Source organism: Chrysochloris asiatica, unplaced genomic scaffold (genome assembly GCF_000296735.1).
Source record: "Chrysochloris asiatica unplaced genomic scaffold, ChrAsi1.0 scaffold00039, whole genome shotgun sequence".
In the NCBI taxonomy this organism is placed as follows: Eukaryota; Metazoa; Chordata; class Mammalia; order Afrosoricida; family Chrysochloridae; genus Chrysochloris; species Chrysochloris asiatica.
Window position 1 is genome coordinate 19,401,753 of NW_006408557.1, and position 27,893 is coordinate 19,429,645.

At 41.6% G+C, this 27,893-nt stretch overlaps 1 pseudogene; it reads right to left on the reverse strand.

Annotated features, from left to right (window-relative positions):
• Positions 1 to 13,675: 13,675 nt before the first annotated feature.
• On the reverse strand, positions 13,676 to 13,993 carry LOC102822420 (annotated as a pseudogene).
• Positions 13,994 to 27,893: the final 13,900 nt, after the last annotated feature.

Genomic DNA, 27,893 nt, shown 5'->3' on the forward strand with positions numbered 1-27,893 from the left:
ATCAGCGGAAATGGCGCTTCCCTGGTTACGGAATTTATGCGAGGTGGTTCCCAGACTTTAGTCGCTCGTGGAGTTATGGCAACCGGAAAGATAAAGGAGACTTAGCTCCCTCGGAATCCTGGTGTCTGGGTAGTTCGGTCGCCTATTAAGTGAAGAGAGAAAATTGTGTCACTATGGGCGCCATATTAGCTCCTGGCAGAGAAGGCTCCTCCTCTTTCCACCGCATTGTGGGTAATGGGGTTATGTGATACGGCGCTAACGCTCTGGGCGCCATCTTTACTATTGGCAGTCGATTGACTGGCTTCCAGGGTTACCGCGAGCGTTGATTTGGGGAAGAGGGATTGACACCTGGACCCAATAGCGTTCCGATTCCGAGAATAATGTGAAATTATATATTTAATTATTTCCTTGAATATCATATATTCTCTTTAATTCCTCACGAGAGTGATAGTGTTGTTGTTGTGCCATGGAGTCCGTACCAACCCACAGCACAGCAGAACAAAACGCTGCCCGATCCTGGGCAAACCTCAGTACTGTTGCCACACTTGAGTCCACAGATGCTGCCACTTGGCCAATCCATCTCGTTGGGGGGTTTTCCTCTTTTTCTCTGACCCTCCACCTTACCAAACATGATATCCTTCTCCTGACAATATGTCCAAAGTATGAGAGACGAAGGCTGCACGTCTTCCAAAACGGATCTATTGGTTCTTTTGGCAGTCCGTGACACTTTCAATATTCTTCTCCAACACCATAACTCAAAAGCATCAATTCTTCTCCGGTCTTCTTTATTCACTGTCCAGCTTTCGCATGGGTATGAAGGTATTAAAAATAGCATGGCTTGGGTCAGGCGCACCTTAGTCCTCAAGCTGACATCTTTGCTCTTCAACACTTTAAAAAGTCTTGTACAGCAGATTTGCCTAATGCAATACGTCTTTTGATTTCTTGACTGCTGTTTCCCTGAGTGTTGATAATTGATCCAAGAAGAATGAAGTCCTTGACAACGTCAGTCTTTTCTCCCCTGATAAGAATATTGTTCATTGGTCCAGTGGTGAGGATTTTTGTTTTCTTTACATTCAGATGTAATCCATACTGAAGGCTGTGCTCTTTGATCATCAGTAAATGTTTTAAGTCCTCTTCACTTTCAGCAAGCAAGTAGTAGTGGGTTAAGAGTTGCGCTGCTAACCGCAAGGACAGCAAGCCCCAATGTAGAAAGATGAGGCTTTCTGCTCTTGTAAAGATTTACACCTTCGGGAACCCTATACAGGGTCTCTGTGAGTCTGGGCCGACTCTACAGCACACAGCAGCAGGATTCATTGTGCAGATTGGAGCCTCTCTCTTTTTTTTTTTTAACATCCCTCTGCTTCTGTCTTCTCATCTGTAAAATGTGGGCGGGCAGGCATTTACACCTTCATTGTAGATTTGCTATGAAGAATCAGAGACATAATATACATAGTATGTATCCAGTAAATAATAATCACTATTGAGTTGAAATCTCCTCGATGGCACACGACAACATATGGTAATGTATGGTGGCGGTTCAGTGATAAATTCTTGCTTTCCATGAAAGAGACCCAGTTTGATTCCCAGCCAGTGCAACTTGTACATTGCCACCACAATCATCTGTTAGGCTTGCAGGTTTCAGCACAACTTCCATACTAAGACAGACTAGGAAGAAAGACTTGGCAAGCTACTTCTGAAAAGCAATCAATTAAAACTCTATGGATCACAATGGTCCCATCAGTTGGAAGAACCAATCATGAGTACGGTGCAGGAATGTTCAGCTTTTAGCTTGGTTGTATATTGGGTCACCATGAGTCAGAAGGCTTGATGATGTGACAGCAGCTAACGACAACAGTATCCCTTCTGATTTAAGGTGGATGCCTAATGCAATATTTATTAAATGAAAAGAACCATATTTAGTGGAGGGAGACATCTTCATGGACTTTACCATAATGCAAGTGATAAGCACTGGACAAGGTCCACGGTTCCAGCCTACCAGCTACTCTCTGAGAGAAAGATGAGGTTATCTGCTCCCACAAAAAGTTGAAGCCTTGGAAACCTTGGTCACTATGAGTTGAAACTGACTCAACGACACTCAACAACAACATCAACAGTATGACTTAGGCAGATTACTCAATCTATTTAAGTCTTATCTGTAGAAAAGGGCTCAAAGAATCGTGGTACTAAGACTGGAAGGGATCTCACAGTCCATCTGGCCCAAATATTATTGTAAAGTGGATATAGTACCAGTGCTATCTGCCAATGCTTCAAGTAGTTAAAATAATAACAATGATTCATCATCATCATCATCATCATCAGTGAGTTGTTAGGTTCCATCAAGTCAGTTTCAACTCATAGCAACCCTACGCACAACAGAACGAAATATAATTGTTATGTTTGAGTTCATTGTTGTAGCCACTGCGTCAATCCATCTCATAGGGTAGGGGGAAGGTTCCTCTTTTTCACTGACACTCCATTTTACTAAGTATGATATCCTTTCCCAGGGACTGGTCCCTCCTAATGACATGTTTAAAGTATGTGAGATGAAGTCTTGCCATTCTCTCTTTTAAGGACCATTCTGGCTGTACTTCTTCCAAGACAGATTTGTTTGTTCTTCTGGTAATCCATAGTACTGTCAAATTCTTCTTCAACACCATAATTCAAATGCATCAAGTCCTCTCTGGTCTCTTTTATTGATTGTCCAGCTTTCACATGCAAAAAAGGCAATTAAAATGCTGTGGGTTGGGTCACACACACCATAGTCCTGAAAGCCTGAAAGTAACATCTTTGCTCTTGAACACTTTAAAGAAGTCTTTTGCAGCAGCATTGCCCAATGTAAAACATCATTTGATTTCTTGATGGCTTCTTCCATGAACATTGATTGTGGGTCCAAGTAAAATGAAATCTTTGACAACTTCAATCTTTCCTTCATTTATCATGATGTTGTTTATTCGTCCAGTTGTGAGGACTTTTGTTTTCTTTACATTGAGTTGTAATCCAGTCTAAAAGCTATATTCTTTGGTATTTTTCACTTTTTAGTAAGTGCCTTAAATTCTCTTTGCTTTCAGCAAGCAAGGTTGTATCATTTGTGCATCGCTGGTTGTTAATGAGCCTTGCTCCAATTCTGATTCCACTTTCTTCTTCATCTATATAATCCAGCTTCTCAATGATTTTTTGATACAGATTGAATCAAAATGTTCAGCATACAGATTGAATAAGTATGGTGAAAGGATACAATCCTGATGGACACCTTTCCTGATTTCAAATCATTCAGTATTTCCTTGTTCTTTTTGAATGACTGCCTCTTGGTCTAGGTACAAGTTCTACATAAGCACAATTAAGTATTCTGGAATTCCCATTATTTCCAATGCCATCCATAGTTTGTTATGTTCCATAAAATTGAATGCCTTTACACAGTCAATAAAACACAGGTAAACATCTTTTTGGTATCTTCTGTTTTCAGCCAAGCTCTGTCTTATGTCAACAATGATATCCTTTATTCTATTTCCTCTTCTTACTCCATCTTAGATTTCTAGCAACTTCCTGTCAATGTATTGCTGCCATCATTTAAAAATTATCTTCAGCAAAATTTTACCTATGTGAAATTAATGGTATTGTTCAGTTCTTTCTACATTCTGCTGGTCACCATTCTTTGGAATTGGCACAAATATGGATCTCCTCCAGTAGGTTGGCCAGGTGGCTGTGTCTTCCAAGTTTCTTGGCATAGACTAGTGAATACTTCCAGTGCTGCATCAGTTTGTTGCAACATTTCAGTTGTTACTGCATCAATTCCTGGAGTCTTGTTTTCCACTAATGCCTTTAAAGCACTTGCTTTGTATAATATGCTATTTCCTGAAATGGCTGAATGTCGACCAATTTTTTTTTTTTTTTTTTTTAAGAGTACAGTGACTCTGTGCATTTCTTCCATCTTATTTTGGTGCTTCCTGCATCATTCATTTTTTCCCCATAGAGTAATTCAATGTGGCAACCTGAGGCTTGAATATTTTCTTCAGGTGTTTCAGCTTGAGAAATGCTGAACATGTTTTTCCTTGACTTTCTAACTCTAGGTCTTTACACATTTCATTATATAATACCTTACTTTGTCTTCTTGAGCTATTCTTTTGGATTTTTTTTACTTCATCATTTCTTCCATTCTCTTTAGTTACTCTACATTGAAAGGCAAGTTTTAGAGTCTCTTCTTACATCTGTTTTGGTCTTTTCTTTCTTTCTTGTCTTTTAAATGACTTTTTACTTTCTTCATCTATGATATTCTTGAAGTTACCCCCAAACTCCTCTTATCTTCAGTCATTAGTGTCCAATGTGTTAATTCTGTTCTTTTGTGTGTGTGCATGTGACTTGAGTGAGAGTTTACATGGCAAATCATTAGTTTTACATTCTACAAACCGTATTTTGTTTCATTGCAATGATTACAGTCTCCTCCATGTACTGTTATTTACCTATCCCCCCCCCCTTTTTTAAGTTTTTGTTGTGAATTGAGTGATAGTTTACATGGGAGAACATCAATTTTACACTCATCATTTCATTGCAGTGTAAATCTGTTCTTGAGATGGTCTCTATACTCAAGGTGGAATATACTCAAGGTTGTATTTTTGCTCTTGTGGACTTGTTTTAGTTTTCTTCAGCTCCAGCCTGAAATTGCATGTGAGCAACTGTTCCACAGTCAGCCCCTGGCCTTGTTTTAACTGATGATATTGAGGTTATCCATTATTTCTTCCCACAGATATAGTCAATTTGATTCCTTGTATCCCATCTGGTGAGATCCACATGTATTGTTGTTATTCAATGCCATCGAGTCACGTATGGTCACTGTTTATGTTGTAAAAAAGGTATTTGCAATGAAGAAGTTGTTAGCCTTGATTTCTCCATCATCATTTCTGTTATCAAGGCCATATTTTCTAACTACCAAGCCCTCCCCACCTCCCCCCCCCACTTTCCCATTCCAATAAACAATTTTTTTTTTCAACTCTTAATTGTAAATTGAGTGAAGGCTAACAGACAAGATAATCAACTTCACATTCAACAAATTATACACTTTGAACGCATGTTTGATGAATTTCAGACTTAAGAAGTTAGTGGAATTCTTCATTTTCTTGGTTTAGTGAGTGCTATGTGCAATGGGTTAATGTGCCAGACTTCAAAGCCATTTGAACTGCAAGGTCAACCATTCAAGTTCACCAGCTGCTCCTCAGAAACCCTATATAGGGTTGCTATGGGTTGGAACCAACTCAATAGCACTTAACAACAACAACATGTGCCAAACATTGTTTGGTAAGACTGTCTTATCTAACCCTACTTCTTGTTGGGGGCAGTTGAACTCTGATTCCCTCCCATGAGCACCACTGCCATGAACTGTCTGCAAAGATGGCTATCAATAAGTCCTCTCATCCTTGTGTGAGTATGTCTTTCTCCCATCAAGATACATAATCTATCTTTTCTCTCCTTGGATCAAAAGGGTCATGTTATTTGCTTTGACCACTAAAATATAATGTAAGTGACTCTATATCACTTCTGGTTCTAGGCCTCAAGAGAGAGGGAAGCCAACCAGCTCCTCCAGATGTCCTAGAAATTCCAGCTGAGCACTAAACATGTGAATTAAGTGATTCTAAACATTCTAACCCCAGTCAATTGCCAGATAAATGCAATTACATGAATAACCTTATCCAACACCATGTGGAACAGAATAACTAACTGCCCAGCTGAGCCCAGTTGTTTTAAATTTTGGGTATGGTTTGATATGCAACTATGAACACACTCCCATGCACTCTTATGATCTGTATAACATCCTGATGTACAGTAGAACAGATGTTATCCCCAGGGCAGAGGACAGGAAGCAGGAAGTGATCTTCCTGGAGTCACACAGTTACCAAGTCATAGATTTCAGACTTTCAATCAATTCTCCTGAAGCTTGAATTCTGGGCATTTGGCTACCTGAACAGAGATGACTGATGAGGAACAAAGCTTCACGAATGGCATATTATTCCTCAGTACATCTTCCAACACAGATTGGTTTGTTCTTCTGGCAGTTCATGGTACTTTCAATATTCTCCTCCAACACCGCAACTCAAATGCATCGATTCTTCTATGGTCTTTCTTACTCATTGTCCAACTTTTACATGCATATGAGGTTATTGAAAATACCATGGCACCTTAGTCCTCAAACTGACATCTTTGTTTTTCAATACTTAACAGAGGTCTTGTGCAGCAGATTTGCCTAATGCAATATATCATTTGATTTCTTGACTGCTGCTTCCATGAGTGTTGATGGTTGATCTGAGAAAAATGAAGTCTTTGCCAACTTCAGTCTTTTCTGTAGTCTTTGATCTTCATCAGTAATTATTTTAAGTACTCTTTGCTTCCAGTAAGCAAGGTTGTATCATCTGTGTATCACAGGTTGTCCGTGTGCCTTCCTCCAATCCTGCTGCCATGTTCTTCTACATATAATCAGGTTCCTCAGATTACGTGCTCAGCAAACAAAATGAATAAGTATGGTGAAAGGATACAACCCTGAGACACATCTTTCCTGATTTTAAACCATTCAGTGTCCTGTTGTTCTGTCCTAATGACTACTTCTTGGGCTATATACAGGTTTCTCATAGGCACAATTAAGTGTTCTGGACTACCCATTCTTCTCAATGTTTCCATAGTTTGTTATGATCCACATAGTCAAATGACTTTGCATAATCAATAAAGCACAAGTAAATGTGGTATTCTCTGCTTTCAACCAATATCCACTTGACATCAGCAATAATATCCCTAGTTCCATGTCCTTTTCTGCATCTGACTTGAGGGCTAAGGTGCACCTGACCCAAGCCATGGTATTTTCAGTTGATTCATACTCATGTGGAAAGTTTAACAGTGAATTAGTAAGACTGTAGAAAGACTGACTCATTTGAGTTAGGGTGTTGGATAAGAATATTAAAAGTACCATGGACTGCCAGAAGAACAGACAAATCTGTGTTGGAAGAAGTGCAGCCAAAATGCTTCTTAGAAGAGGATGGTAAGATTTGGTCTCTCATGCTTTGGACATGGTATCATGAGGGGCCAGTCTCTGGAGAAGGACATCATGCTTGGTAAGTGAAGGGGCAGTGAAAAAGAGGAAGATCTGCAGTGAGATGAATTGATACAGCTGCAGCAACAATAGTTCAAATCTAATAATAGTTGTAAAGATGGCACACGACAGGGCAGTGTTTCGTTCTATTGTACTTAGCGTCACTGTGAGTCAGAGCTGATTTGATACCACCTAACAACAACAGCTAAGGAGCTCTGGTAGCATAGTGGTTACGAGTTGGGCTGCCAACCTCAAGGTCAGCAGTTTGAAACTACCAGCAGTTTCATGGGAGAAAAATGAGGCGTTCTGCTCCCGTAATGATTTACAGCCTCGGAAACCCTGTGCAGGGTCACTCTGAGTCAGAACCGACTCCACAGTACTTAACAACAACAACAACAACAGCTAACAACAATAGTTTGTATGTGTTTGGCTTTTATTTATTTGTTTGTTAATTGTCCTTCCACTATGAAGGTTGGGAACTGGGTCTATGATAATCACATTTGTGTCTCTATTAAGTGCATGCTCAAGAAATATTTGTTGAATGCTTACATTATAAATTATCCTCAAACTTTATTCTGTCACTGGAGAACAGTCCCATCAAGACAACCACTAACAAGTGTGGTGCAGTGGAATTACTTAATATGACTCATTCTAGGCCTAGTGGGATGGCAAAACTGACCAATCTCCTCATTTGGGTTCCATATTTCTTATTTGCATAGTACCACTCCCACAAGTCCTGGTGTGGTGCTGTGGGTTAATGCGTCAGACTGCAAAGCCATTTGAACTGCAAGCTCACCAATCATTCCTCTGAAACCTTATACAGGGTTGCTATGGGTTGGAACCAACTCGACGGCACTTAACAACAACAACAACTCCCACAAGGGGGCCATGTACCTTATTTATATTATTAGTAAGGTATCCATCCCCTTAATGGGCCATAAGCGCCTATTTGCAAAGTTCTACTCAATCACTTGGAGTCCTGATGTGGTGCTGCAGGATAATGGACTAGATAGCAAGGTCAATTTGAACTGAAAGGTAGATGGTTCAAACCCACCAGCTACTCCTCAAAAACCCTGTGCAGGGTTGATATGAGTCAGAAATGGCTCAACAGCTCTTAACAACAACAGCAGCCCAGTCAGTAGGAATTACAAAGACTATAACTAAAAAGAGTCAGAAAGGGGGCAGTCTCATTACTACCAAGAAAGTGTGTCCTTTGGACCTGGAAATCCTTGCACTGAGAACCTCCAGATCCAGGAGCCAGACGCAGAGAGAAAGAGACAGAGAGAGAAGAGTTATCACACTGGAGATGCGAGACAATGAGGAACAGTGGCAGCAGAAGAAGCAGGAGAGCCAGGAGAGGACACAATGGGTTTCCTGGCCCACAGATGGAAAACATTGAGTGCCTTCAGGCAGAAGATTTCCTGGGAGAGTGAGGTGCTTCTGGGAATTTAGCAGCAGAGCTAAAAGAGCTTTGTAACATTTAACTGAGAATGACAGAGGCTAAGCTGAGGGGCTATGAGCCAGACAGAGGCCTGTCTTTGGATACAGCTGAGAAAAGGCTGTTCTGAATGAGGAACTGCATCTGTTACCTTCCCTAATAAACTCTATAATTGTGAGTGTTATCTATGAGTTCTATGTGGCCACTGCAACAACTTATCAATCGCAGCAGAGAAATAGAAAGTGCAGTAGAAGAGATGGTTGGTGTCAAAGTTGGTAAAAAGGTTGGGGAGAGGAGGTATGTCTGACCTCTACTTCATAGAAACCAGCCTTGGACTGTTTGTTGATCTTAACCTTCTTCCCCATTTATGACGTCAGAGGAGATCAGACACCACCCCCATGACATTCTTACATTTTGTGTCATAAGCAAGATTTGTTACAATGGTTCCAGATTCATGGAAGTATGGGACTTTGTAAGAGAAAGAACAAAGGGGCTTGAGTTTTAGATGGTTACTTTGGTGGTTGTTATCTGTAATGTCTGAAAGGAAAGTAAGAGGTGCTATACTGCAGCTGATGGGAGACAAGCTGAATCTGGAGTGTTCTGGGACAACAGCCATGCAGGTTAAATAAGATGATTGATAGGGGCCAGAATGTTCTGGTTCCACCCTGCCAGAGGCACAAAGCCATATGCATAGGAATGGGAAGATAGGTGTGGAGAAGATGAAACTTAAAATGTTTTTTAAAAGGGTTGCGTGTTTATCTGAATGTACTATTGTTGTTGTTAAGTACCCTGGAGTCGACTCATAGTGACCCTGCACAGGGTTTCCAAGGCTGTAAATCTTTACGGGAACAGAACGCCTCATCTTTCTCCCACGGAACCATTGGTAGTTTCGAACTGCTGACCTTGAGGTTGGCAGCCTGATTCGTAACCACTACGCTACCAGAACTGTGTACTATGGATACTGAATATTTCTCTTACCTAGGTCAGTAGTTCAAACATACCAGCAGCTCCTCAGAAAGTATATACAGGGTTGCTATGAGTCAGAACTGACTCAATGGCACTTAACAACAAGTGTTGTAAAACAGACCTACATGCATGATGAAAATGAATATTGGATATTGTGACTACCCTAGTATTCAAAAGGAGTCCTGGTGTGGCGCTGTGGGCTAATGCACCAGACTGCAAAGCCATTTGAACTGCAAGGTCGGCAATTGCTCACCAACTGCTCCTTGGAAACTTCTGCAGGGTCACTATGGGTTGGAACCGACTCAATGACACTTAACAACAACAACAACAAGTATTTATAAAAGAGTGCATAACTCCACCTTCAGCTAATGTTTGATTAGATTTCCTAAAAGGGAAACTAGGATTTGTCCAAAAGGAACACAAGCTGTTGGTTTGGATGCAGTGGTCCTATGTGTAGAGTATTGGCCTCTAAGGTTAAAGACCGGAGCCACATCCAGATTCTTTCCAGTCAGTACATTTGCAGACCCACCCAGGACTGCTGAGAGAGCAGGGAATTAGTATTTGAAGGAAAGAAAGATCTGCAGAAAAATATGACTGTTTTGAATTTTAAATTTCAAGCAAGTGATTTGCCGTTAGGTACATAGAGGCAAGAAAAGTCAGTGCTCATCAAAGGTACCCTGTCTCTGACTGGAAATGAACTGGAGTCATTGAGTTACAGCCTGGTATGCACACTTGAGGCACCTACCTGGGTCCATTCAATGAGTGGAAGTGGGGAAGTATGGCAATGACGAAAACCCAAAACCAAACCATCAAATGGATTTTGACTCATAGAGATCCTGTAGGACAGAGCAGAACTTTTCCTTAGGGTTTCCGAGACTAAATCTTTACAGGAACAGACAGCCTCATCTTTCTCCCATGGAGCAGCTGGTGGATTTAAACTGCCCACTTTGCTGTTAGCAACCCAGCACTTAACCCAGTGTACTTCCAATGAAGAGATGGGATGAATTTGGACATGGTTCATCAATGCCCATTGACTTAGCTCACAGAGGCTAGGGATGAGAGAGAAAGAGACTAACTGGTCAGAAGTGCAGGAAGTTGTGTAGACTCCTGAACCTATGGGTGGTACTCACTGACCTAGCCAACGGGGGCCAAAGTTGAGAGGGAGAAAAAAGTGGCTGACTGGTCTGAAGTACAGGGAAGTTTGTGGACTCCATAGCCTGTTGCTGGTACCCATTGACCTAGCCCATGGGGGCTAGGGATGAACTGACCAGAACCCAACTGAATGAAGAGAAAGATGTTTGACACCATGAGCTGGTGTGGACTGCTGCAGTTTGATGACTTGTTCTGAGCTGGACTTAGCTTTGAATGCAGGTGCTCAAACTTCCAAACAGAATGATTCTTTGACTCAAGGCATATACTTATCTTCTCAGAGTACTGGTTTAATAGAGACAAGCATTTTAAACACTGACTATCTAAAACAGGGAGATAAGGCATGAAGTGACTGGCTTACAGTTTCATGGGTGTGCTTAGCCTTAAAATGAGGGAATGAGGGAGGATCTCCACTAAACAGGTCCCTCTTTTTCTGATGGGTCTGAAGAAGAGAAGGTGGGAGATGTTGATAGGATTATATGATTCCATCGTGTTGATTAACAGGATTATTTGTGATTTTAGAAATTGTAATTGTAGAAGCCTGGACTAAGGGAGAGACACTACTGCACTGGAGTGCTGTGGTTGAACCTAAACTCCTTAAAGATTTTCTGTGCTGAAGGCTTCTGAGGCTCAGAGCAAATTGAACTCTTCTCTGAGTTACATTTTATCAGACATCAGAAAGGGTGAAGCCAAGAGGACTTTTAGAGAGGCTGACCAGATCAGATGGACACCTGCAATGTACTTGAATGGCTGGTACTTGAGTCACCTCACCTGAGAACTCTTTGCCCTACTGAAGGACTAATTGTTTACTGCTTGGCACTGGTAACATGATTGGCAGGGTGAAGTTAATCCTTCGAGTATGAAAGGGCCAGTGGTTAGGGGTGGTGCAGTGAATTACTTGATATGACCCTTCCAGCCAGTCTTTATAATTGGTATGGAGTCCTGGTATGGTACTGTGGGTTAATGTGCTGGACTGCAAAGTCAGTTTGAACTGCAAGGTCGGTGGTTCAAGTTCACTGGTCACTCCACATAAATCTTATACAGGGTCACTATGGGTCAGAACTGACTCAATGGCACTTAACAACCACCACCACTACCATGTAGGTGGGTGGGGTATGCAAAATGAAGTGCTTGTGGCCCATGAAGGGGATTGGATTGCTTGTTAGTAATGTAAATAAGATGCATGGCACCCTTGTGGGGCGGAACCATTCAAACCAGGTGTTGAGAACCCTAATGAAGGGATTTGTCAGTTTTGTCACAAGACTAAAATGATACTTAAAATGAGACATCCTTGAGGCAGAATGGGGAGATCTCACTACTGTCAAGAAAGAAGAGCCATGAACAGTGTGTTCTTTGCACCTGGTATCCCTCCCCTGAGATCCTCCTAAATCCAGAAAACAGAGACAAAGAGAGCGAGAAAAAGAAATAGAGACAGAGAGATCGTTAACACTGGAAATGAGATGGCATGGAGTGGTGGTGGCAGAAAAATGGCATCAGCAGAGGCAGCAGAACCAGGAGAACGGTTGGAAATGGTGTGGGTTTCCTGGTTCACAGAGGAAAAAAACAAAAAACAGAGTCCCTCTGGACCAACACTTACTGGAAGAGTAGGGTGCTTCTGGGCACTTATTGGCAGAGTTAAGAGTTTTGTAATACTTACCTGAGCAGACCAGAGGCTAGATCAAAGTGTTGAGAGCCAGGGATAGGATTGTCTATGGCCACAGCTGAGAAGAGGCTGTCCTCATCAAGGAATGACATCCTGAGTGGTTCCTGTTAATTTCCAAGTTGGTCCTAACCCTAAGCTGTAACTTGTAATTTCCCTAATATTGTTATTGTTAAGTGTTGTCTAGTCAGTTTTGACTCATAGAGACCATGTGTAGGGTTTCCGAGGAGTGGCTGGTGAGCTTGAACTGCTAACTTTGTGGTTCAAACCAACCTTGCAGACCCGCGCATTAGTGAGTATGGTCTGCAAGTTGTGTGTGGCCATTACAATGAATTACCGAATGCAGCAGAGAAGTAGAACTCTCTTAGGAGGGATGGATGGTGTCAGAATTGGTGAAAAGGTTGGAGAGAGGAGGTTATGGCTAACCTCTGCCTCATAGGAATCAGCCTTGGGCTGTTGATCTTGATTCTGCCCCTGCCTTGTGAAGTTAGAGGAAATCAGATACTATCCCATACCATTCTTTTTTTTTTAATTCAGCTAAACTCCATTATTTTATTTTATTTTTTAAAAGGTTTTATTGTGAATTATGTGATAGTTTATATGGGAGAACATTAGCTTTACATTCATCCTATCGTATATTGTTTCATTGCCATGATTACAATCCCCTCCATACATCATCAATCAACCAAAGGGTATACACTACAAGCCTGCCCCCTGGTCATCAGCACACAGCCCCTCTCCCTCTCTGGGTCTAAAGTCCCCAGCCACTCCATCTCTCCACGTCATCATCTCTGGCGTCACTGTTTCTCTGGGTAGGGTCTCGCATTCCGCTCTTCTCTCTTGATGGTCCCAGGGACCTCTGCTCCTGGACTGCAAAGTCAACCACTCCCCTCCTTTTGCTGCAAAACATCTACCTTTACATTCCAACCCTCACAATCAGTCCTGGTAACAATTATTCACTATTGTATCACAAGAGACTTATCTGCATTTCCTTTCATCAGCCTCGCCCAGAGAGATTGGATACTACTCAGTGGAGATTCTACCTTCCTCCACGCCCTCTGGATCTAGGCTTCCTCTTGAAAGCTTGTAAGCCAGTCACTTCTTGCCTTTGTAGCCTCCCCCCACCCCCCACCCCCCGCCATTATGGGTAGCCAATGTCCAAGTTGCTCATCCCTGTCTATGCTGTGTATGGAGGGGGTGGGAATGATCCTTGCTGTAAAGATTTGTTCCCTCTTTTGAGCTACTGCATCCATAGGTGTTCATCAAACTATATCAGATTACTCTTTTTTTCCTCTTCCTTCTTCTAGTTGAGTGCTGATCATCCAGCCATTGAAGCCAGGTTAAGTGGGTATTATCTGCAAGTGTGGGTGTTCTTATAAAGCTCCATTATTTTTTATTTAGCTTTCTGACTCTGTGCTTGTGCCTTCCACACTTTCACAATGATTTTCTGCTCCTCAATAAGGAAAGCATGCTTGACCCTGTCACAGACACAGTTAGCACACATGGAACCACCAGAGGCCATGCTGACATGCTTCTTTGTCTTTGACAACCTCATGAGAACTTTAGGCCTCACAGCACGGACCCCCTGAAGTCAGCCTGGGCACACACCACATGCAGATTTTGGTGCTTTCCCAATCTTCGTGGTATAGAGGTAAACAATTCTATTACCAGGGGTTCAGGACAGCCTATAATATGTCAAATGCTGGACCATTTTGAATGCCTCTACATAGCGTCCCCCAGAAGAGGAAGCCCCCATACCATTCTTACTGTCCTTTTTCTCAGTTTGGGTTCCCCAGACACAGACTCTAAGACAAAGATTCAAGTAAAATCATCTATTTGGGAAGGAAAGGGGCACCACAAGGCGATGGTATGTTGGTGACCTACACTGGCATACCAGGGATGACTGATAAATTTCCAGGAATTTTGGCAACTGTTAAATGTGGGCATTATTGAGGATTAATGTTAAATAAAGTATAATAAAAACAAAGGTAGTAAATATTCCAAACATCACTTCATAATTATGTTACTACATGTTACTATTATGTATGCTCTTGAGGTTATATGTCTGTTGTATCTATATGGGGGAACGCTGTTAAATGGTCCGCTGCTGCACTTCTCTTTCCAACTCTGTTCCGTGACATCCAGTTAGTAACAGGGCCAATTTATCCATGAACACAATAAGCACAGTGCCCAAGGACCATGGTATTTTTAGAGACCATGGAACTATTTAAAAGAAAGCAATTTAAAATCAGAAGGAAAAAAATGACCTTTCAGGTCAAAGAAAATATTTTAATATTAATAAAGTCATCTTTATGACAATAAATAACCCACTGCCATTGGACCAATTCTGACTGACAGTGACCCTAGGGACAGAGAACTGTTCCTTAGGCTTCTGAGGCTGCAAATCTTTCCAGGAGGAGACAGCCTCATCTTTCTCCCATGGAGTGGCTGGTGGGTTCAAACAGCTGACCTTGGGTTAGCAGCCCAACACCCACTATGCTTCCAGGGCTACTTTATAACAATACAATCATAAAATACAACTTTTTGGAGGAAGTATCTTAAAAAGGCAAAAGTGCCATGAAAGTCATGGAGGTCTAGTTGGTAGCCTGGGATTGGCCATGATGGGAATAATTATATCATGGAAATCAGCACATGTTACATGGTAGGGCTTGGTTGACTGTTTTGTTGATTGTCTAGACTAGGGGTCAGCAAAATATTTTTCTGTAAATGGCCACATAAATATTTCAGGCTTCACATACCATATGATTATGCTACAAGTCAGTAGATAAATTATCGGCAGGTCTGTGTTCCAATAAGATGTATTTTGTTGGAGTTTGCTATCTACTGGCAGAAAAAGTATTAATAATGTAGATTAATCATAATAGTATTCCACTGTTAATAATACATTTTATAGTATTTAGAATTCTTATCACATTCAGCCAGGAAGTTGCTCACACTATTAAATGAATATATTAAATGATATATGTCTTCATTAGTTCACTTAATTTTACCCATCAGTCGTAACAAAACTGTCACCCCATACTCGTATTTGAACTATATGTGGAGAGCCAGAGTTGTCAAGCTTTGCGAGCATACCATTGCCATCAGTGTAATGAAGAAGTGATATTAGGGAAGGAATATGTTGTCAACAAGTTACCACTGTGGGTATTGTTAAGTGCTGTTGAGTTGGTTCTAACCCATAGCAACCCTGTAAAGGGTTTCTGAGGAGCAGCTGGTGAGCTTGAATTGCTGTCCTTGTGGTTCAAACCAACTTTGCAGTCCAGTGCATTAGCCCACACCGCCACTGTGGGTAACTGGAGCTTAATCCTACAGGGAAACTCTGGGAAATGATACACTACAGACTTATCACATCCAAGGGGCAAAGGATCTGGAGTAAATGTTGCCTTAAGTTGATTCTGAATCATGGCAACTTCACGTTTGCAGAATAGAACTGCACTACCCAGGGTTTTCGAGACTGTGACTCTTGAGAAGCAGATCACCAGGCCTTTCCCAAACCAAAACCCACTGCCATTGAGTCAATTCTGACTCATAGCAACCGGGAAGACAAGAGTAGAACTACCCCATAGAATTTCCAAGGCTATACATCTTGGCAGAAGGAAATGACCACATCTTTCTCTACAGAGTGGCTGATGGGTTTGAATTTCCGACTCTTTGGTTAGCACCGAAAGCTTACCCACTGTATCCCCCAATGCTCCTTCAAACTCTTTCCAAGGGGTGTTAATTCCTTGACAAGTCCAGCCTTCTGAGAACATTGGCAACTGAGGTTTTCTGCAGTTCTAGAAAAAGAGCCATAGGCATAACCAGGTAGATATTGGCAGTTGAGTCTATCTTACGTTAAGGGATGTAGGCAGGGCACCAACAGTGTCTGCTACATCCTCTGGGGTAAAAGTCTGGAAGAGGACAGTCCAGGTATCATGGTCCTGCCTCAAAAGGTCCTCAGGGACCCAGGCTCCATCCAGCTTTGCCATCCTTAGAGTTGATCCTTGATTCTCAGGGTCCAAGATGGCAGCTAGTGCTACAGTCTTCACATCACATTCCAGGTGGCAAGACAGACGAAGAGGTGAAAAACAACGGGGCATAGAACCTACACCAGCTGTCATTTAAGTAGGTTCCTAGAAGCTGCTACACTATACTTCTGCTTACAACCCATTGGCCAGAACATAATCACACGGTCACCTTTAGCTACAAAAGGGATGGTCAGTGTAGCCTTTATTCTGGATAAGATCATATGCTTCTAATGCTTAACAGTTTGAAATCTGAAGGTTTTTTGGCTTACAGCAGCAGGCAGAACTTAATTCCATCTTGGACCTATGTTGAAGTTTTGGATGCCAATTTATCTTGAGTACCTCATGTGCCTCTGAAGATCAAACTACCAAAATCAGAAGCAGAGTGTATTTGAAAGTGGATTTTGGGATACTTCCCCTAACTAGCACCGTAAGAACAGAACCTCCTTTGCAGACACTTTCCTGGGCACGCCTTTAATTGCACTGGGGTCACTTGGTTGTGACATCATATACTGAGCGCCTCAGGAGGCAATTCTGTGAAGCCTCAGTATCTGCGATATTTTCCTTCCTGCTTCTGTAGCCTGGTATGTATCTGTGACCTATTGCTGCTGTCCGTCATGGTGGTGGAAGATTCCTTTGTTCTCTATGCCCTGTTTAAAGGTGTTGTTAAGTGCTGTAGAGTCGGTTCTGACTTATAGTAACCCTTCCAAGGTTGCAGCTGGTGAGCTCAAACTGCCAACCTTGCTGTTCAAACCGGCCTTGAAGTCCAGTTCTTAACCTATAGCACCACCGCAGGAAACCTTTGGATTTCATTATGGTATCATGTTGAAGATTTCCCTCATCTGGATGAACTGTGTTTGTTTTGTCTTGACTTGTTTTAGTTTTGCTTAAGACTTAATAAGGAGTCAGCAGTTTGAAACTACCAGCTGTTCTGCAAAAGATTAAGGCTTTCTGTTCCTGTAAAGATTTACAGCCTTAGGAACCCTATACAGGGTCGCTGTGAGTCAGAACCAACTCCATGGCACATAACCACCACCACCACCATCATCATATACCTAGGAGCCCTGGTTTGGCGCTGCAGGATAATGCACTGGACCTCAAGGTCGGTCTGAACTGTACGGTTGGCAGTTCAAACCTCACCAGCCACTCCTTGGAAACCCTACACAGGGTCGCTATGAGTCAGAACTGACTCGATAGCACTTAACAACAAAATCATATATATATGGAGTCCTGGTGTGGCACTGTAGAATAAGCACCACAAGGTTGGCGGTTCAAACTCACCAGCCACTCCTTGGAAACCTTATGCAGGGTTGCTATGAGTCAGAATCGACTTGATGGCATTTCACAACAACAACTAATCACAAGGTTGACAGTTCAAACGCAGCAGCCCTCCTTGGAAGCCCTATACAGGGTTGCTATGAGTCAGAATCAAAACTTAATAAAAACATATATATATATTTTTTTTTTTTTTGAATTTCAGTCTTTTCTCCTCTATAATACTAATAATTTGTTTATTCTCTGAAAGAAGGGAGAGTGTGGATATGGGACAACTAGCAGTCATTCTCAATTCTCCAAAGGGAAAGACGGGATGGAAATAGAGTGCAAATGGATATAACCTTAAGACAGAACATGTTCTATATTCTGATGGGGTGGACACAGGTCCTAATTGTTGTTGTTGTTAGGTGCCATCAAGTTGGTACCGACCCATAGTGACCTTATGCACAGCAGAACGAAACACTGCCCAATCCTGGCCCAACCTCACTACTGTTGTCAGGCTTGAGTCCATCGATGCTGCCACTTGGCCAATCCATCTCGTTGGGGGTCTTCCTCTTTTTCTCTGACACTCCACCTTACCAAACATGATATCCTTCTCCAGTGACTGCTCCCTCCTGACAATATGTCCAAAGTATGAGAGATGAAGTTTGGCCATCTTGGCCTCTAAGGAGCACTCTGGCTGCACTTCTTCCAAAACGGATCTACTGGTTCTTTGGCAGCCCATGGTACTTTAATATTCTCCTCCAACACCATAACTCAAAGGCATCAATTCTTCTATAGTCTTTCTTACTCACTGTCCAGCTTTCGCATGCATATGAGGTTATTGAAAATATCATGGCTTGGGTCCTCAAGCTGCCATCTTTGCTCTTCAACACTTTAAAAAGGTCTTGTGCAGCAGATTTGCCTAATGCAATACGTCGTTTGATTTCTTGACGGCTGCTTCCGTGAGTGTTGATAGTTGATCCAAGAATGAAGTCCTTGACAACTTCAATCTTTTCTCTGTTGATAGGAATGTTGGTGAAGATTTTGGTTTTCTTTACATTGAAATGTAATCCACATGGAAGTCTATGGTCTTTGATCTTCATCAGTGAACACTTTAAGTCTTCTTCACTTTCAGCAAGCAAGGTTGTATCATCTGCATATCACAGGTTGTTAATGAGTTTTCCTCCAGTCCTGATGCCACGTTTTTCTTCATATAACCCAGCTTCTTGGAATATTTGCTCAGCATACAGGTTGGTTCTAATTAGGGATTTTTATTTCAAATCACAGAGCAAAAGTGAAACAAATGTTTTCTTTGTATTTAAAGTGAAAGTACAGCTAGAGGCTAGATTGAGGCAGGGCATTGGCACTTAGGAGAGGCAGCCTATGTGTATCTTCTCTTGTCACCTTCTAGGCATGACATTCTCACATGATATGGGTAGCACAAAATCTATCCCCATATTTTTGTCCATCTTTCTAGTGGTCAGAGGAGAGGAATGAATCAGAGTGTTGGCTGATAGCACTTAGCTGAACTCGAAGAGAAATCTTTGATCCTGTAACCATGGAACCGACTCCACGGTACTTTACAACAACAAACCATATTCATGCCAGCGATGGGCTCCAGTCCTTAAGGTCACGTTTCTGTCAGTTTTTGCTGTGATAATGCTAGCCCACAAAAACACAGAATTCAAAGATTTATGCCCTGGTGGCACTGTAGGAATTAGCACTGGACTGCTAACCACAAGGTCAGCAGTTCAAACCCACCAAATGTTCCTAAAGGAGAAAGATGCGGCGTTCTGCTCCTGTAAAGATTACAGTTTCAGAACTGACTCAATGGCAGTGGGATGATAGAAATAATCATCTATTCTCTTTCATTTTACTTGGATCTTCAATCAACACTCAGGAGCAACAATCAAGAAGTCAAACGACTTATTATGTTGGGCAAATCTATTGCAGAAGACCTCTTGAAAGTGTCAAGAACAAAGATTGGAACGGACTTGTTGGCAGTTAGCAACAACAACAACAACAACAACAAAAAAGTCATGCTATTTTCAGCCATCTCACATGCATGTGAAATCTGGACAGTGACTAAGAAGACCGGAGAAGAATTGATATATTTGAATTATGGTTTTGGGGAAGAATATTGAAGTTGCCATAGACTGCCATAGTACTCAAAGTAACATCTTTGTCATAGGGGCAATGGGAGAAATCTTGGAGGGTTTACCAAGTCTCTGGATTCCCAGGCCCAGGGGTCCTCATACTAGCCTGTAATAGATATTCCTGAAAAGGAAGGATGACTTACATTTGTTGAAAGTCCTTAAACCTCATTAATTTGTAGGATTCTTCGAATTTGGAATGTGTGATTCATAGTCCAGAGCTTGCCTGAAGTTTGCCTTGGAATTAACTACAAGAGAAGGGTTTGGTAATGTTGAAGGCTGGGAAAGAGGAGCCCTAGGCTTCCAACTGACTCTGTGCTAGCTGTTGAGTGACTTTGGGGAGCTCTGCGTGTTTTCCTTCTCTGTACAATGTAATGATAGATTATTATCCAGCCTAAATAATCTATCATTCTTAGGGACTAGCATAATACAGATGGGGGTGTCTGTGATGGTGCCTAACACTGAACCACAAACAAGGCTCTAGCAGACCCCTCACTAGGCCACATCTTGATAGAAGTCAGATTAATGTAGATATGAATAGAAGGATTAACACATTGCATCTCCTCACAAAAGTTCTCTAATTCAGACTGGTCCTCTCTCCATAATCAGTAAGGCTTTTATTACATTTGCCTCAGTCACATTTATATGTGTAGAAAATTGTAGTGTAATTCAAGGCTGACAGGGGAGCTTCCTTGGGGTATAACTTTCCTCCAATATATGAATGGATATTCTGGCAAGGCTAGCTCCCTCTCTTGACCCTGTACTCTTCTCACTGCCTGACCTCTGGTTCTTGGGACATAATGCCACTGAGCTAAATTTTGGATTCACTAGCATCTGCAATCCTGTAATGCTATTTGTTAAAGTTTTGTGTCAATTTAACTGGGTCAGGATTCTCAGCGGTTTGATAGTTAAGACACAGTAATTGCCATGATGAGATCTAATATAATATAATCAATTATACTGTGAGCAGTCAATCAGCTGAAAGGAAGCTTACTCAGGGGTGTGGCCTGCTTCCAATATATTGGATATTTGGGCAAAATTTACTTGCTTTATTCTGAGTATGGGTCCTGCTTCTGTATCTAAAACTGTTCTGTTTGAGCCCATTGTTGCTGCCATTGGGTCAGTCCATCTCTTTGAAGGTCTTCCTCTTTTCTGGTGACCCTCCACTTTACCAAGCATGATGTCCTTCTCCAGGGACTAGTTAGGTTTAGGGTTAGGAGTAGTTCTTTGGATTTGTGCCAGTGGTTTGATCCTGGGAGTGTTAGCAGCCTGCCAGTTTACTTGCCCAACTTGTCTGCTGCTGTCTAACCTACCAGTTGGTTCATCTGACCCACTGACTTGGGACATGCCCACCTCTAAAACTGTGTTCTAAATCATCAAACAATATCATTAATAACACATGCAAGCAAAATTTTGAAGAAAATTTAAAAATGATGGCAGCAGTAAATCTACAAGGTGTAGTTTTTGATCTTCATCAGTAAATATTTCAAGTCTTCTTCACTTTCAGCAAGTAAGTTTGTGTCATCTGTCTATTGCAGGTTGCTAATGATTTTTCCTTCAATCCTGATGCCATGTTCTTCTTCATAAAATGCAGCTTCTTGAATTATCTGCTCATCATACAGATTGAGTAAGTATGGTGAAAGGATACAACTCTGATATACACCTTTCCTTATTTTAAACCAGTCAGTATTCCCTTGTTCTGTTTGAACTACTGCTTTTTAGTCTTATGCACAGATTCCTCATGAGCACAATTAAGTGTTCTGGAATACCCATTCTTCTCAATATTTTCCATAGTTTGTTATGATCCACACAGTCACATGCCTTTGCATAAGCAATAAAGCACAAGTTAACATCTTTTTGGTATTCCCTGCTTTCAGCTAAGATCCAACTGACATCAGCAGTGATATCTCTAGTTTCAAATTCTCTTCTGAATCTGGCATGAATTTCTGCAACTATTTTTGAATTCTTATCAGCCCAAATTTGACTTGCATGTGATATTAATGATAACATGGGTGATTTCCCCATTCCATTGGGTCACCTTTCACAATCATGCCAAACAGATATGGATCTCTTACAATTAATTGTTCACGTTTGTTGTTGTTGTTAGGTACTGAACCATAGTGATCTTATGCACAGCAGAACAAAACACTGTCCGATCCTGGGCCAATCTCACTACTGTTGCCACGCTTGAGTCCATCGATGCTGCCACTTGGCCAATCCATCTCATTGGGGATCTTCCTCTTTTCCTCTGTCCCTCCACCTTACCAAACATGATATCCTTCTCCAGTAACTGGTCCCTTCTGACAATATGTCCGTAGTATGAGAGACGAAGTTTGGCCATCTTGGCCTCCAAGGAGCACTCTGGCTACACTTCTTCCCAAATGGATCTATTGGTTCTTTTGGCAGCCCATGGCATTTCAATATTCTCCCCCAACACCATAACTCAAAAGCATCAATTCTTCTACAGTCTTCCTTACTGTCCAGCTTTCACATGCATATGAGGTTATTGAAAATACCAAGGTTTGGGTCAGGCGCACCTTAGTCCTGAAGGTGACATCTTTGCTCTTCAACACTTTAAAAATGTCTTGTGCAGCAGATTTGCCTAATACATCGTTTGATTTCTTGACTGCTGCTTCCATGAGTGTTGACAGTTGATCCAAGAAGAATGAAGCCCTTGACAACTTCAATCTTTTCTCCATTGATAAGAATGTTGTTTATTGGTCCAGTGGTGAGGATTTTGGTTTTCTTTACATTGAGATGTAATCCATACTAGTGTCTTTCAAATTTCTTTGAAATAGACTATTGAGTACCTCCAGCACTGCATCAGTTTATCAAAACATTTCCATTTGTATTCTGTCAATTCCTGGAGTCTTGTTTTTTCCCAATGCCTTCTATGCTGCTTGGACTTTTTCCTTCAATACCATTTTTTTTTTTAATGTTTTATTGTGAATTATGTGATAGTTTACATGGGAGAACATTAGTTTTACATTCATTCTATCGTATATCATTTCATTGCCATGGTTACAATCCCCTCCATGCATCATCAACCAACCAAAGGGTATACCCTGCAATACCATTGGTTCTTAATCAGATAGTTCCACTTGAAATTACTGAACATCAACCAACTCTTTTCAGTACAGTGACTCAGTGTATTCCTCCATTTTCTTTTCTTTTTAAAAAGTTTTTATTGTGAATTGAGGGATAGTTTACATGGGAGAACATTGGTTTTACATTTATTGTATCACTGAAATGATTACAATCCCCTTCATGCATCATCATTCAACAGTATTTGCTTCTATCCGCTCTGTTTTTTAAATTTCTATTTTCTTTTGATGCTTCCTGTGTCATTTACTATTTTGCCCATGATGTTGTTGTTGTTTTTAAGTGCCATTGAGTTGGCTCCAACCCACAGTGACCCTGTGTAGGGTTTCCGAAGAGTGGCTGGTGAGCTTGAACTACTGACCTCGTGGTTCAAACTGGCTTTGCAGCCCAGCGTATTAACCCACAGCACCATACCAGGACACCATAGCATCCTTCAATATTGCAGCCTGAGGCTTGAATTTTTTCTTCACTTTTTTTCAGCTTGAGAAATGCTGAGTGTGTTCTTCCCTTTTGGTTTTCTAATTTAAGGGCTCTGCATATTTCATTATAATATTTTATTTACTTTGTCTTTTCAAGCTGCCCTTTGAAAATTTCTGTTTGGCTCTTTTACTTCATTTCTTCCAAGTGCGTTAACTTTAGCTTCTCTACGTTCAAAAACAAGTTTCAGTTTCCTCTGACATCCATTTTGGTCTGCTTTTTAATGACCTTTTGCTTTCTTCCTTTTTGTTGTCATCCACAACTCTTCTGGTCTTCAGTCATTAGTGTCTAATGCATTAAATCTGTTCTTGAGATGGTCTCTAAATTCAGTTGAAATATACTTAAGGTCATATTTTGGCTCTCATAGTGTTGTTTTAATTTTCTTCAGCTTCAACCTGAATTTGTAATTGATGGTCTATTCCAGTCTGCCCCTGGCCTTCTTTTGTCTGATGATATTGAACTTGTCCATCATCTCTCTCCACAGCTGTAGTCAGTTTGATTCCTGTGTATTCCATCTGGTGAGGTCCATGTGTAGCGTCACTGTTTAAGTTTATGAAAAAGGTATTTGCAATGAATAAGTCATTGGTCTTGCAAAATTCTATCATATGATCTCTAGCACTGTTTCTATCATCATGACATTTTCCAATTACGGATCCTTCTCCTCTGTTTCTAACTTTCACATTCCAATCACCAATAATTATCAATGCATCTTGAGATTTCAGACTGAAGAAGTTGGTAGAATTCTTCAATTTTATCATCACTGGCTTTAATTGCATAAATTTGAATCATAGTGGTATTAACTTATCTTCCTTATAGGTAAATGGCTATTATTCTATTACAAACAGCATTGTACTTCAAGATAAATCTTGAAATGCTCTTTCTGACAATGAGTACAAAGCCATTCCTCTTCAATTTGTTGTTCTCAGCATAGTAAACCATATGATGATCTGATTCAAAATGACTAATACCAGTCCATTTCATCTCTCTAATGCCTAGGATAGTGATCTTTTTATGTTCCATTTAGTTTTTAATGACTTCCAATTTTCCTAGATTTATACTTTGTATATTCCATGGGCTGGTTATTAGTGGATGTTTACAGTTATTTCTCCTCATTTTGAGTTGTGCCCCATCAGCAAATGAAGGTCCTGAGTGCTTTGCTCTATCCACATCATTAAGGTCAATTCTACTTTGAGGAGGCAGCTCTTCCCCAGTCGTATTTTGAGTGCCTTTCAACTTGAGGAGCTAATTTTCCAGCACTATAGCTGACAGTGTTCTGCTGCTGTCCATAAAGTTTTAGTAGCTAACCATTCAGAAGAGATCCACCTCTCTTTCTGTCTAGTTTTAGTCTGGAAGCGCCACCGAAACCTGTCTACCATGGTGACCCTGCTGGTATTTAAAAAAACAAATGACTTAGCTGCCAGCATCACAGCAACACAGATGTCACCACAGTATGACAAACTACATACAAGTGGTGGTAGTAAAGCATATGTGGGCAAGGTTATGAAAACTTCTTAGCCATGGTCAAACACCTTGAGGGAATGAGTTGCTAGACAATTGTCTCAGAGGACATTAAGTTCAATTGGCATAAAATAATTTACAAAGAAACTGTTTTCCATCTTAATTTGATGAGGAGCAACTGGGGTCTTAAAAGCTGTGAACAGCCATTTTAGGTACAACTATTACTCTATCCCACCTAGAGCAAAAAAGAATGAAGAAAATCAAAGTCACAAGGAAATAATTAGGCTAAAGGACTAATGGACCACGTGAACCATAGCCTTCATGACCCTGAGACCAGAAGAACTAGATGGTGTTCAGCCCAGCTAACACTGCTGATTGTTCTGAAAGGATATTAGAAGGCTCTGAATACAGTGGGAGAAAAATGTGGAACAAAACGCAAAATCCCGAAAAAAGCTAGGCTTATTCCTCTTCTGGAGACTGGTGGAACTCCCAAGACTGGTCCTTATCCGCCCTTCAAGCCTGAAACTGTGGGTCCATGTTCAGCCAAAGGTCTATAAGGGAGGTTCTCATTTGTTAGGACAATCAACCGGATGAGATTAAAAGGGGAGCATTGGCCCAGGGATAAGTCTCAGAAGGCAGGAGTGAATAGGAAAGAAAAAGGGAAATTGTAAACACAGAAAGGAAGTGAGGAATGCAGTGAATATCACAAAACAAAATGGTTATGATTGTTGAATGGTAAACCAATTTGCTTTGCGAACTTTCACCCAAATCACACACAAAAGATCTTTAAAGTGATTTACTTAAGATACGCCTTCTATTGATATCTCCTCATTAAAGAAGACCATCTTACATTCACAGGTATAGGGGTTATGATTTATAAAACTTTTTTGTGTGGACATGTACATACTAAAAATAAAATAAAATTAAAAAATCCCTGCGGTGTCCCAGAGTCAATGTGGTAGGCAGAATAATGCCTCCATCACAAAAATGTTCATGTCCTAATCTCCAGAACCTGTGAACATGTTCCCTAATGTGGCAGAAGGAACTGTGCAGGTGTGATTACGTTAAGGATCTTGAGATGAAAAGAATATCCTGGATTATCTGGGTGGGCCCAATGTAATCACAGGGATCCCTAAAACTGCAGAAAGAAAACAGAGACAGAGATGTGATGATGGAAACAGAGGTTGGAGTGATGCACGGGAGGGGGCCATGAGTCAAGGAATGTAGGCAGCCTCCAGAAACTGGGAAAAGTAAGCAAATTATTTCTCCCATAAAGATTCAATTGCAGCAGCAATGGGCTCAAAGGTGGCGACAGCTGTGAGGATGGCGCAGGAACGGGAAGTATTTCATTTTGTTGTACGTAGGGTTGCTATGAGTTGACTTGACAGCATCTAACAGCAACAACAACAAAGCCTCCAGAAGGAATGAGTTCTTTGGACCCATTTTGGACTTCCAGAACTGTAAGAGAATAGATTTGTGTGGTTTTAAGCCAGAAAGTTTCTTGGCAATTTGTTACAGCGGTCATAGGAAATGAATACAGCTAACATCATTTTAGGGCAGTTAGAAGCCTTCCAGCTCTGGATCTCATTCTCTTCTCACTGCTGTCTCTGGGAGGGTCCTTCCTCCTTTCTGACTTGCTGTATAGCAAGAAGGCAAATAGATACTTGGAAACGAGAAGGGCTGGCATTCACATATTTTATTTAAATATTTACTTATTTTTGAGGCTTATCATCCAAACCATAGCTGTGAGTGAAACCCAACTGTCTCAGGCAACAGCAATATCAACTTGGGGTCTCCTGGGAATCTCAGATTGTGGATTTTTTTCCAGTCAAAGGATATTGTCCAGCTTGGTGCCTTGTTTCAAGATGGAGTGTCAGCACCTGTGAGGCCTGGGCACCAAGAGCAGACCTACAGTGGGAGGATGCAGGACACTTGGACCTACCCAACAGCATGGCCCAAAAGAAAAGAGCTATCAGACAAGCAGAGCAGTTCCAGAGCAGAGCTGGTCTAAGGGTACAGGTTGAGACCCATCAGAGACAAGGAGGAAAGAAGCTTAGCTGTAATCCACTGAGGGGACTGCAATGGTGGCTTCGAGAGGTCCAGAAGTGGCAGAGACACTGAGTGTGTCTGACAGTGGCACAGGAGGTCACGATGGCAACAGAGACAGAAGACAGCAAGAGAGAGGAGCAGGGGTCCTGCCCAAGAGATGGAGCTCAAGCCCCTAGTGCAGGGCACCCTAGCCCGAGAACAAGGTGCCCAACCCCAAGAGCAGGATGTTGCAATGCCAAGATCAGGAAACTGTACTGGGGCCAGGGACCTGTGAGTGGAGTAGGAGGACACTTCTTGAGACTTGGGCTGCATCCCATGGTGTCCGGGACCCTAGTTCGGAGGGCTGAGCATGCAGAACAAGTTACCCAGCCCAGAGATCAGAGGACTGAGTGCCCAAGGCAGGTGGCCACACCCAGAGATCTGGGGTCTGTGCCTCATGAGCAGGGGACCCTTAGCTGAAAGCAGGTAGAGAGTTGGAGTATGTATGCCAAGAGCAGGGGACCCTTAGCCAAAAACAGGTGGCCACACCTAGAGAGGAGGGGACTATGGCCCAAGAGCAGGAAGTCCTTAGGAGAGAGCAGGGGACTGCACTGTGGCCAAGAGTCCACATGTGGAAGAAGGGGATAGGTCTCATGGAGTGGGCTGCAACCCAAGAGCAGAGGGCCACACCCCAAAAGGAGTAGCACACCGAAGGGTCTCATTAAATGGCACCTCTCTTCTACAGAAATTATGCTCAAAGATGTCTTGTGACGTTTATTCTAATATTGATCCTGATTTGTATCTTCATTGTTATGGGCTTGGCATTTATCCTGATCGATATCATGGTAGAATACTGTTGATTGTTTACAGTGTGAACATCTGTTTTTAGGAAACAGATCCCTCTAAGATCTTGCATTATGTGATTATCCACTGTTATCTAATTTCCTGTGAATAGTAAAAGATGTTATTTCATAAAAAAATTTAAAAGATATTGTCCAGTTCAACCCACCTACTTGAAAGATGAAAAACCTGTGGCTGCAGAGGGGGTGGGTGTCTGGGAGGGGGAAGGGTAAACGGGCAACAGTGGATTTTGCCCCAGGCCCTGTTTCTA